This window comes from Sus scrofa, chromosome 17 (genome assembly GCF_054392235.1).
Source record: "Sus scrofa isolate SSC_HxYL_T2T_F1_AM1 chromosome 17, Sscrofa_HxYL_maternal_Yorkshire_Landrace_v2.0, whole genome shotgun sequence".
Classification (NCBI taxonomy): Eukaryota; Metazoa; Chordata; class Mammalia; order Artiodactyla; family Suidae; genus Sus; species Sus scrofa.
In genome coordinates, this window is record NC_139399.1 from 41,025,396 (window position 1) to 41,038,488 (window position 13,093).

The 13,093-nt window shown below is 48.5% G+C and overlaps 1 protein-coding gene across 1 annotated transcript in view; it reads right to left on the reverse strand.

Moving 5' to 3' along the window:
• Positions 1–632: 632 nt before the first annotated feature.
• The window catches only part of STK35 (serine/threonine kinase 35), a 62,984-nt gene continuing 50,523 nt past the window's right edge, over positions 633–13,093 (reverse strand). The window contains exon 4 of the mRNA XM_085003466.1: positions 633–2,516. The gene's annotated coding sequence lies outside the window, so the exon portion shown is untranslated. The remainder of the gene's footprint in view (positions 2,517–13,093) is intronic.

Genomic DNA, 13,093 nt, shown 5'->3' on the forward strand with positions numbered 1-13,093 from the left:
AGGCAAGTCCCTTCGTTCTTTGTGCCTTGGTTTTCTCATCTGTACAGTGGGGTTACTCCTGGTGCCTGCCTTGTAGAGCAGATGCTCTGGGGGGAGCGAGGGCTGAAGGAGACGCTGGCTCCTCACCTGGGATGGGAGAAGAGGCTGGTGGCCTCCCGTGTAGCCAGATCCCTTCCCGACTCGGGGTCTTTGGTCTTGCTGCCCCCCTTCCTGCCACCCGCCTGGCTTGCTCTCCCTTCAGCCAGGGCTTTGCTCAGATGTCACCTCTGCAGGGCACCTGCCCTGCCACATTGACCCCTCCTTTCCATTGCCCTGATTTCCCTCCTTCCAAGCACAGCTGCATACATTTCCTTTTTATTATTTTTTAATATTTATTTTATTTTATTTTTGGTTTTTAGGGCCACTCCCATGGCATATGGAGGTTCCCAGGCTAGAGGGTCTAATCGGAGCTACAGCTGCTGGCCTACGCCAGAGCCACAACAACACAGGATCCAAGCTGTGTCTGCTACCTACACCACAGCTCACAGCAACGCCGGATCCTTAACTCACAGAGCGAGGCCAGGGATCAAACCCACAACCTCATGGTTCCTAGTTGGATTTGTTTCCGATGCGCCACTACGGGCACTCCTCCATTTCTTTATTTACGTCTGTCTCCCTGCGCTGGGCTCTAAGTGCCAAGAAGGCCATAGTGGGTGGAACATAAGGGTGATGCTGGGTCCCCAGCAGCTGGCCTGGGCCTGGCTCAGAGCAGCCCCTCCGTGACTGTGACCCTTGCTCACCGACTCTGAGAGGGAGCTCATTCCCTGATGTGCGTCCATAGCACTGTGGGGTCAGTCAGCAGGACCACTCCCTGGAAGAGATGCTGAGGCTGGCAGGGCCTGTGACCTGCCCAGGGTCACTCTGTGGGCAGCAGAGGCCTGAGGCCTGGGCTGGGCCTCCCCTGGCAGCTCAGGACATGAGTCCCAGTGCAGGAAAGGTCAGTGGGCAGACAGGTAGCGTCTCGGGTGAGCACCTGCTGCCCAGGCATGTACAGGCAGGGAGATGGGCAGGCTTGGCCTTCCATGGTCACCGGTGCTTGGATGGGGTGAGGCCCGGGCAGCAGCATCCGGACATACCAGCTCCTCCCAGGCCCTGGGCATCCGTGCAGCCTCCTTTCAGAGCCAGTGGGCACAGTGAATGGGCGGTGGGGCCTGTCGGGGCGATTAGGGAGCACAAAGCTGAAGGGTTGGCAGCTCGGGATGTGGCTGGGGAAGCAAGCACCTAATAAAGGCCCTGCCTGCCCCTCTCAGCCTGCCCGCTGCCAGATTATGTAACGTGTTGATGCTGCGCGTGGCACCCACCCAGCCCTCGGAGAACTCTGCCTACACCCAGGCGGGGGGTCTCAGCCAGCCCAACACGCACACACACGTTCGCACACACATGCACACGCACACCCAAGCCACTGTGCCAAGGGGGGCAGGGACTGGCTTTGGCATCAGTCACTCAAGAAGTCGTATTAAACTTACTATGTTGCAGGCACACTTCTAGGAGCTGGGGACACAGCAGTGACGGGGCAGTGGCATTTTAGTGGGAGACAGGACAGCTAGATGGCAGGTGAGGTGGCGAGGTGTGCTCAGAAGAAAAGCCACCAAGGACAACAGGAGGGGAGGGAGGGAGCTGGGGTTGGTGGTGGGGCGGCATTTCTGGGGAGCAACATGTGCAAAAGCTCTGAGGTCAGTGTCCCTGATGTGTATCCTCAAAACAGCACAGAGATGGCTGGGGCTGGAGCAGCGAGTGAGGCCAGGAGGAAGGGAGGGGACAGTGGCAGACCCAGGGCCTGTGTGCCACAGTGGGACTTGAGGGAAGCCAGGCAGGGTTTCTGAGGGCGAGCGGGGCTGTAGGCACGTGCAATTTGCCATCTACAAGCAGAGCTGGTAGCCTCGCACCTCTTGAGGCTGTGGCAGGAGCTGGAGAGATGCCCCCAGCCACCGGGCTCCTTCTCCATCTCTGCCCCTCCCCGAAGAGTGCCTATTCTGAGCTCCACCGCAGGGGGTCCAGGAGGGGGACGTGCTGCAAAAGGAGCCTGGGGCAGGAGGGGACAAGCACCCCACCTCAGTGGCTCAGGGACGAAGGACCAGGCAGGGTTGCAGCTGCTCAGAGGAGAAGGAAGTGTGAGGTGATGGTAGGAGAGACCCAGCTGCAGCCTGGTGTTCAAAGGTCGGAGCCCTAAGCCAGCTCCCAAGCAGGAGAGACCCCCTCTGGGCCAGCTACCTCTCCCCACCCTCCTCCAACTTTTTTTTTTTTGGTCTGTCCAATCGGAGCTGTAGCCACCAGCCTACGCCAGAGCCACAGCAAGGCGGGATCCGAGCTGCATCTGTGACCTACACCACAGCTCACAGCAACGCTAGATCCTTAATCCACTGAGCCAGGCCAGGGATCGAACCAGCAACCTCAGGGTTCCTAGGCGGATTCGCCTCTGCTGTGCCATGAAGGGAACTCCTCTCCTCCAACTTTTAACTTCAACTCCAATCTCATACCTGCAGGAAAGTTACAAAACATGAAATGAACTCACTCTACCCTTCACCTAGTGTCACACAGGCCCTTCCCACCCCTCCCTCTCTCTCTCCCCTCCTCTTCCCTCTCTTCATTTCCTTCTTTCTTCCCCCTCTCCCTGGAGAGAGAGAGAGAGGGAACGAAAAGTCCAGAGCTAGATGGGTAGAGCCCTCATAACTTTTACCCCTAAATGCTTCAGCACATACCTCTCACGTATCACTCAGAAACAACTGCGTCGTTCTATACAAAAACGCCACGCACCAAAATAACCAAAAGTTTTCACCAGGTTGCAATACACTGTCATCATATATTGTGACAATAAGATCAGCTTAGGATCGATCATCCTGTAGCCCATATTCTGCATTCCCCCCATGAGCTCTAGAGCTGTTTTGTTTGGACTTTTTCTCAGCCCAGGATTCCATCAAGATTAGAGATGTACTTGGTTGTCTTGTTCCTTTAGTGACCGACCTGGAATGAATCGTGCCCACAGTACCACCCACGCCGCCTAGTTCTTCTTGCATGGCATCGGCAAATGTTACAAAGAGACAGCCCAGTTGTCAAGTTGAATGTCCCTCCATCTGCGCGTAACTGATTGTTTCCTCGTGATTAGATTCGGGTGGAACATTTTGGGCAACAGCCCTGCGGAGGTGAGGTCGCCCTCTCGCCAGCGCGTTATATAAGGAGGGCGTCCTGCCAGTTTGTCCTGTCACCAGTGACGCTCAGTGTGATCACTGGATTAAAGTGGCTCAAGCAGATCTCTCCACCGGGAAGTTAGTCTTTCCCTTTGTAAATAATTCAGCTGTGCAATGAAGGAGGGTATATAAGACTGTGTGAACATCCTGTGTGAATTCTCCCCAGATTTTCACTCAGTGATTTGAGCAGCAGTTGGTAGCTTGCCTGAATCAGTTATTGCATTGGTGGCTGCAATGTGGGGCTTTTCCTAATTCTCTTTTTCTTTCTACACCCTTCTACAAAGAAAAGTTTTCCTCTCCCTCCCCTCCCCCTTTTGGTAGTATTACCTCACACTTATGGATTCTTTTATTATTATTACTGTGCAATGTGTTAAAAATTCCATCTTTATCGTCCGTTTTTTTTTTTTTTTTTTTTAAGGGCCGAGCCTGTGGCCCATGGGAGTTCCCAGGCCAGGAGTCGAATTGCAGCTGCAGCTTCAGGCCTATGCCATAGCCACAGCAATGCCAGATCTGAGCCATGTCTGCAACCCACACCAGAGCTTGTGGCAATGCTGGAGGCTTAGCCCACTGAGCAAGGCCCGGGATGGAACCCACATCCTCATGGATACTCGTCTGGTTTTTAACCCACTGAGCCACAGTGGGAACTCTGTCATCATTGTTCTTTTTGATGGTCAAGTTGTTCCAAGTTTGACCTCTGGAAGTTCCTTCAAGCTGACTCTTATGTCCCCCAACATTTTTTTAATAACAATTTTATTGAGGCATAGTTGACATAGGGTAAATTGTACATATTTAAAGTATTCAGGGGTTCCCATCGTGGTGCAGTGGAAATGGAACCGACTAGGAACCATGGGGTTGTGGGTTCGACCCCTGGCCTCGCTCAGTGGGTTAAGGATCCAGCATTGCCGTGAGCTGTGGTATAGGTCGCAGACACGATTCAGATCTGGGGTTGCTGTGGCTGTGGTGTAGGCTGGCAGCTGTAGCTCCAATTAGACCCCTAGCCTGGAAACCTCCATATGCCACAGGTGCAGCCCTAAAAAGATAAATAAGTAAATAAGTGTTCGATTTTTTGTTGTAAATATTTTCTTTTCTTTCTTTTTTCCTCTGCACCACAATGTGAACTCTCAAATACTTTATTTCTTATGTTATGTTTATATTCATTTTTTTTTTTCTTTTTAGGACCTTGCCCGAGGCATTTGGGAGTTCGCCCATTAGGGGTCAAATTGGAACCACAGCTGCCAGCCAGGGCCACAGCCACAGCCACACTGGATCTGAGCCATATCTGCAACCTACACCACAGGTCAGGGCAACACCAGATCCCCAACCCACTGTGCGAGGCCAGGGATCGTTCCGGAATCCTCATGGATACTAGCCAGATTTGTTTCTCGTGCGCCACAATGGGAACGTCCCTTTATATTCTATTTTAAAATTTGTACTGAAGTATAGTTGATTTACAATGTTGTGTTATTTCCTGCTGTACAGCAAAGTGATTCAGGTATGTAAATATACTAACTTTTTATGTATATTCTTTTTCATTACGGTTTGTCATAGGACTTTGACTATTGTTCTCTGTGCTATACAGTAGGCTCTTGTCATTTATCCCTCCATGTATAATAGCTGAAATCTGTAACCCCAACCTCCCACCCCATCCCTCCCCAAGCCCACCCCCTTGGCAACCGCAAGTCTGTTCTCTGTGTCCGTGAAGCTGCTTGTTTGGGAGATAGGTTCATTTGTGTTACAGTTTAGATTCCACATATAAGTAGTATCATATGGTATTTCTCTTTCTGACTTATTTCACTTAGGATGATGCTCCCTAGTTACATCCATGTTGCTGCGAATGGCATTATTTGTTTAAAGCGTGTGATTTAGTAATGGCTAATGTATGCATACACCTGCGACCCTGTGTCTGTACTCAAGATACGGAACACATCCGTCACTTCCAAAGCCTCCTCCTCCTTCCCCTTCTCATTTCATAATCCTCCCCTCCAGCCCTTCACCATCCCCAGGCAACCACTGCTCTGCTTTCAGTTGCTATTGATTGGGCTGAGTTTCCAGCGTTTTATATAAATAGAATCATACGTTCATACGATTCTCTTTTTTATGTCTGGTGCCTTTCCCGCAGCATAGCTGCTTTGAGAGTCTTCCCTGTTCTTGTGTGTCTGGAGTTCATTCCTTCTGATGACTGAGGATCATTCCATTGCATGGATATGTCTCAATTTGCTTATCTGTATATTGATACCCTGATGGTTGTTTGGGTGGTTTCCAGTTTGTTGCTATTACAAACAAAGCTTCTATGAACAATCATGTAAGTCTTTGTATGGACATACATTTCTTTTTCTTTTGGATAAATACCTAGGAGTGGGATAGCTTGATCATATAGGAGATGTACGTTAATTTTTAAGAAATTATCCAAGTGTTTCCTAGGTGGTTGTACCAATTTCCCATACCTTCCAGCAGTGCCTAAGTGTTCTAGTTCCTCTGCACATCGACCAAGATTACTGTGGTCAGTCTTTTTAATTTTAGCCCTTATGTTAGATATGTAGGGATTACCTCATTGGGGTTTCCATTTAATTTTTAAATTAATGACTAATGATGTTGACCATCTTTTCATGCGCTGTTTGCCTTTGTTTATTTTCTCTTGTTACATGTATTTTGCCAATTTTTTAATCAGATTGTTTGTTATCTTTTAGGGGGGATCTGTGCCTGCAGCATGTTCCTGGGCCAGGGATCAAACCAGTGCCACAGCTGTGACAATGATGGATCCTTAACCCACTGAGTCACTGGGGAACTGCAAGGATTGTTTTTTTCCTTATTGTTCAGTTTTGAGAGTTTTTTTAATATTCCAGATAGAAGTCATTTATTAAATATGTGTTTGTAAAGATTTTCTCCCAGCCTGTGTTTTGTCTTTTCATTCTCTTAAGTGTCTCTTGAAATGAAGAAGTTTTATATTTTGATATAGTTCAATCCATTTGGTTTTTTTTTAATGGATTGAGCAGATATCTAAGAGCTATTTGCCTAGCTAATCGCAGATCACAAAGATTTTCCTCCTCCATTTTCTTCTGGAAATTTTGTTGTTTTAGGTTTTATATTTAAGTCTATGATCTATTTTGAGTTACATTTTGTATACAGTGTGGGGCATAATTTAAAAGTGTTTTTCTTTTATATGTTTATCCAGCACCGTTTGTTATAAAGGCTATCCTTTCTTCACTGCACTGTCAACATAATTTTGTCAAAAATCAGTTGTCCAAATATGTGTGGGTATAATTTTGGACTCTATTCTGTTATATTCAACTACATGTCTATTTTTATGACAATACCATACTGTTCTGATTGTACTGTAGCTTCATAATAATTCTTGAAACCAGATAGTGTCAGCCTTTGTTCTTTTTCAAATCTGTTTTGACCATTTTAGGTCTTTTATGTTTCCATGTGAATTTTACTTTATTTTGCCTTTTTTTTTTTTTTTCTTTTTAGGGCTGCGCCTGTGGCATATGGAGCTTCTCAGGCTAGGGGTCTAATCAGAGCTACAGCTCCCAACCTACACCACAGCTCATGGCAACACCGGATCCTTAACCCACTGAGTGAGACCAGGGATCGAACCTGCATCCTCATGGATGCTAGACAGGTTCGTTAACCACTGAGCCACAAAGGGAACTCCCTCCATGTGAATTTTAAAATCAGCTTATCAATTTCTACAGAAAATCCTGCTGGGATTTTTGACTGGAATTACATTGAATCTATAAATCAATGTGGGAAGAATTGCCATCTTAATATTGAATTTTCTGACCTATAAACAAATATAGTCGTCTCATTATTCCCAGTTCTTATAGTCTATACAATCTTCATGAACACTGAATTAGTGAACACTGAGCCATCACTCCTAGGGGAAATATAGGGTTAGGTTCTTTTAAGTTAAGTGATCAATAAATAAACTTGTTTTTTGTGTGTTTCTGTTTAAAGGCACTTTTTGTTACATTTACTGTTGATTAGCATTGAATTCACAGCCAACAGCATTATAACTCAGGTGTGAATGAAGTTTTCTTAACCCTCAAGTGTTGGAAATAAGGCATGTCCCAGACTTCTTGCATGAAGGAGCACGGCAGCACTATGCTTGGGGGTCACTTAAAAATCACCAACATGGAGTTCCCGTCGTGGCTCAGTGGTTAACGAATCTGATTAGGAACCATGAGGTTGCGGGTTCGGTCCCTGGCCTTGCTCCGTGGGTTAAGGATCCGGCGTTGCTGTGAGCTGTGGTGTGGGTCGCAGATGCGGCTTGGATCCCATGTTGCTGTGGCTGTGGTGTAGGCCGGAGGCTACAGCTCCGATTAGACCCCTAGCCTGGGACCCTCCCTCCATATGCCGCAGGAGCAGCCCTAGAAAAGGCAAAAAGACCAAAAAAAAAAAAAAAAAAAAAAAAAAAAATCACCAACAAACAGTACAAATGTGAAGAGCATCGCATTAAGCAGACTTGGAAAAGGACGCTTCCTGAGAGTCTGAAAGGAGAAGGAAGAGCATCACCTTGCTGACCTGTGCTGGGAACAGTGCCATTGTGCTGCCCTGGGCAGCCTGTGAATCTTGGGGTCATGAATGAACATTAGAGAGTATGTGAATTCACAAATGAGGAATCTACAAATAGTGAAAATCAACTACTATCTCACGATTTTGTATGTTTTCTGTAATTTCTCTCAGTTTTATAGTTTTCAGTGTACAAGTCTTTCGTATCTGGCATCGCTAAGTAATTCATGTTTTTTTTATGACATTGTAAATGGTTTTTTTTTTTTTTGTATTTCGATTCCTGATTATTCGTTGCTAGCATAGAGAAATACAATTGACTGTTGTATATTGATCTTGTAGCCTGAACCTTGCGAAACTCAACAAATTCTAGTAGCATTTTTTTTTAGATGCCACTGGATTTTTCTACATAAATTACATGTGCTAATCAAGACAGCTTTACTTCTTTCTAATCTCATACTTTTTATTTTTTATTTTTTTTTAGTTTATGGCATAGGGAAGTTCCTGGGCTAGGGGTTGAATTGCAGCTGCAGCTGCTGGCCTACACCACAGCCACAGCAACACCAGACCTGAGCCCCGTCTATACCCTACACCATGGCTCATGGCAACGAGGGGTCCTTTAACCCACTGAGCAAGGCCAGGGCTTGATCCCTCATTCTCATGGATGATAATTGGGTTAAGAGCCACAATGGGAACTCCCATAATTACATACTTTATTTTCTTTAGGGCCGCACCAACAGCATGTAGAAGTTCCTAGTCTATGGGTTGAATTGTAGCTGTGGCCGCCAGCCTACACCACAGCCACAGCAGCGCTGCATCCGAGCCGCATCTGCGACCTACACCACAGCTCATGGCAATGCTGGATCTCTAACTCACTGAGCAAGGCCAGGGATCAAACCCGTGTCCTCATGGATACTAGTTGGGTTTGTTACCAGTGAGTCATGATGGGAACTCCCATACGTTTTTATTTTTATTTTTTTAAGCCCACACCTGTGGCATATGGAAGTTCCCAGGTTAAGGGTGGAACTGGAGCTGCAGCCATGGCAACACCAGATCCTTAACCCACCTAGTGAGGCCAGGGATCAAATCTGCATCCTCACAGAGACAACGTTGGGTTCTTGACCCACTGAGCCACAGCGGGACCTCCTAATCTCATTCTTTTTCTTTCTTTCGTTCTATTTCTTGCCTCTTTGCACTGGCTAGAAACTCCAGCACAATGCTGAAGGGTAAGAGTGGACAGCCCTTCTTGTTCCTGATCTTAGGGGGAAAGCATTCAGTCTTTCACCGTTAAGTTTGACGTCAGTGGTAGTTGTTTCATAAATGCCCGAGGAAGGACAAACTTGGCAACGGTTTAGACCTTGTTGGAAAAGGTATGGTGCAGCCCCCAGAGAGCAGAGCAGTCGGAGGATTTAGCCAGGCTGCAGCTGGTCTGGAATTTCTGGGAAAGCAATAGGCAACCCTCCAGGGTATATAAGTGTAGGGGCAGCAAGCCTTTAGCAAACAGTGTCCTGGGCAGTGGGAGCCTGGGTGCAATTGGGACAGGTGATCTTCAGACCATCTGGGCCACACACAGGCTTGCAGAAGGGGCCCTACTGGGTATGTGAGACTCTCCAGGCCACAGGCAGCTGTGTGCAGGCCATGGAGAGGCTGCGGCTTCAAGAATGTTGTGGAGTTGGTGTGTCTCATTATCTGACTGACTTCACCTAGTATGATAATTCCTAGGTCCATCCATATTGTTACAAATGCTGTTATTTCTGTCCTTTCAGTGGCTGAATAAAGGTCCACTGTGTATATGTTCCAACATCAAATGCTATCACCGACATGTGGAATCTAAAAAAAGGACACAATGAACTTTTTGCAGAACAGATACTGACTCACAGACTTTGCAAAACTTATGGTTTCCAAAGGAGGCAGGTTGGGGGGGTGGTGCGGTGCACTGAGGCATGGACATGCTGTAAAATTTGGTTGAGATGATTGTTGTACACCTATAAATGTAATAATATTCATTAACTATTAAAAAAATAAAAAGAATACTGTGGAGGAGTTCCCGCTGTGGCTGAGCAGTTAACGAAACTGACTAGCATCCATGAGGACACGGGTTTGATCCCTAGCCCTGCTCAGTGGGTTAAGCATCCGGTGTTGCCGTGAGCTGTGGTGTAGGTTGCAGACAGCTCGGGTCTGGCGTTGCTGTCCCTGTGGTGCAGGCCGGCAGCTACAGTTCTGATTGGACCCCTAGCCTGGGAACCTCCATATGCCACAGGTGTGGCCCTAAAAAGATAAAAAGACAAAAAAAAAAAAAAAAAAAAAAAAGAGTGCCATGGAAAGGTTATCACTGGGTGGAAGCTGCAAAGTCTCAGGCAGATGGCAAGTTCTGTGCCCTTGGCTTGGATAGGGATCCACCGCAGGTCTCCAGCCCCAAGCTGGAATTTGCAGGGAGCTGTTTCCTCCCACCATGGCCCTCTGGAATCTCCTCCTCAGAGGTTAAAATCATGCTTTTTTTAAAGGAGAAATGCTTAGAGGAATTCTGTTGCTTATCACAGAGCACATATTGAAGGAATATTTAGAACTGAGAGGTGATAGATGAATAACCGACACAGGCGGGCAGGACTCACTGCTGTAACCACGTTCCAGAGGTGGCTGGGGAGGGCGTGCGAGGGTCTCAGGAAGAGGCCGTGTCTGTGTCTATGCGTGGAGGAGGGGAAGGGGTCAGAGAAACTGTCCTGAGAGCAGAGAGAATGGGCTGGGCAGTGGGGCGAGGGCGACTGACCCAGCTCTGCAGGCATCCACGGCTAATCACCTTTTGTTCCCAGATTACTGCTCATCTGATGACCCAGGACAACAAAGGACTATTTTCTGTGCTGGAATTGGGTGGCCTCCTCCCCCGGGGTCCCGTCCATCCGTCCACAGGCCTGGCTGCCTGTCCAGAACTATGGGACACAGATGTGGACAGGCTGCCTCCTGCCAAGAGCCTGGGACCAACCCCAAGTCTCTGAGCCCCTTAGATCCATCCTGCCTGGACCGGTGTCCTCAGGGTACGTTCTCTGGCTGTCCCCTCCTGACTCCACACCTCTGCCTGGTCTCCTTCCGGACTGTCAGCTGGTGCACAGGTGGGAGTGCAGGAACATCCCTGGGGTGAGGGAATCGGGTCCAGATGTAGTTCGTCTTTGGCTCTGCAGTGCCCAGCAGAGTGGGTGCTCAGTGAACACGCAAGGCAGCGGAGGAAAGCAGAATAGGTGTCAGGAGCAATGCGAGTCTTCTAGAGAGAGCAGAGGTTTTTGCAGGGTTCAAAGCACTTTACTTGCATTAATTCATTCAGTTCTCAGAATAATTGTGTGATGGTATTTATCATCTTCTCCATCTTAGAAGTGAAGACAACAAAGCCCGGGAGGTCTTCTTGTGCCTCAGTGTCCGTGAGGAAGTGGGTTCGATCCCTGGCCTCGCTCAGTGGGTGAAGGGTCTGGTGTTGCTGCAAGCTGGGTGTAGGTTGCAGATGCAGCTGGGATCCGATGTTGCTATGGCTGTGGTGTAGACTGCAGCTGCAGCTGCAGCTCTGATTTGACCCCTAGCTGGAAACTTCATAATGAAGCCCAGAGAGGTTAAGCAAACTGCCTGGGATCACACAGGAAGTGGCAGGCCTGGGACTCTAACCCTGGCACTGTATTTCAGACCCCACTCTCTTAGTCCCCAAAGAATACTGCCTTTTCATCCACCTTTTGTCTGTCCCCAGCCCCAGAAGAGGGCTGACACCTAGACGGCACTCGATACATATGTATTGAGCATCAGGGAGCTTCCCTGCTATCGCCCCACAGATGGTCACTGTCCCCATTCTGAATTAGGTGCCCTGGATCCCCTCTGGCTAATCTGGTTATTTCTTTTCTTTTTGAACTCATGTCTGCAAGTACAATTTTTTTTTTTTTTTTTTTTTTTTGCATTTTAGGTGGGGCTATACCCATGGCACATGGAAGTTCCCAGGCTAGGGGTTGAATTGGAGCTGCAGCTGCTGGTCTACACCACAGGTACACAGGATCCAAGCTGTGTCAGCCAACTTACACCCACAGCTCACAGCAACACTGGATCCTTAATCCACTGAGTGAGGCCAGGGATCGAACCAGCATCCTCATGGATACTAGTTGGGTTTGTTACCGCTGAGCCACAGTGGGAACTCCCTGCAACTACTATTAATAATGGGAATCCCTAACCTTTATTAGAATGAGCTGGAGGCACAGTCACTCCTTGTCTCCCCAACATCCAGTCTCCCCTCAATCTTAGGTAGAGGCCACTGCCCCTTTGGTGTCCCCTTCGGCACCATATGTGGCCCCGTGCTAAGTTCTAGCCAGTGAGATGTAAGTGGAAGGCTGATGGGGGACTTCAGGGAAGGCTCCGTCAAAACGGGGGTGGGGGGCACGCTCTCTTCCCCCCTCCCCCTTTGCTATTGCCTGAGATGAGAAAACGCCTGGAATTCCAGCAGGCTTCCTAGACGGGGAGGTGAACTTAAAGATGGAAGCCACATGCTGAAGATGTTGCCACAGGAAGCCAGAAGGAGATGGACCCCCCGATGATGTCGTGTAATGTGCATCCTAGCCCTGGATTGACGCCTTGCACTTTTGTGTGAGAGAGAAACCAGCTTCCCTCGTTTCAGCTGCTCCTATTTGGGGGTCTCTTTTCAGGCAGCTGCACCGATCCTCACAGACACAGGTGCAGTTATGACCCCATTTTACCTCTGAGGAAACTGAGTCCTTAAAGAAGTAGAGCAGGTTGGTTGGGACCCAGGCCGTGTCGCGGCAGGCTTGTGTGCGGTCTCGCTAAGGACAGGTGCCTCCCAGCAGAAGGCTAATTGCTCATCGCGCTGGGTAAACAGTAGCTGGAGGGCGGCTGGGCTCTGCCAACGTGGGAACCAGGAGTGAGAGGGTTTTGGCCGTGGCCTTGGCCTGCTGGCTGGGGCCCTGCTCTCTGTTCTCACCGCATTCGAGTTGTCTGAATTGGGGCCCTGCAGAATTTTGGCAGGGGACCCAGACCCCGGTTATTAAATTCCTTCTATTCCGATCTGCCCTCAAGGAACAGCAGACCAAGCAGAGGCAATTACTGGAGGCTTTTGTAAGAGGGTCGTGATTCTAGCCCCATGCGGAACAGGATGGGGCGGCTCAAGTCCCCTGACTGGGGAAGGATCTGAGAACTGCGAGAATGAATGGTCTTGTTTAGCATCTCCCAAAGTGGGCTTCATAGCATTTCCCCGGAGCACTAGTGTCAGGAGGTGTTAATAGGTGTTCAGTGTAGAAGCACTGGTGACTGATGATTCATGACGTTTGAGAAATAGGACTCATTACAGGACTTCTCAGAGCTTTAATTACGCATTGGGACCT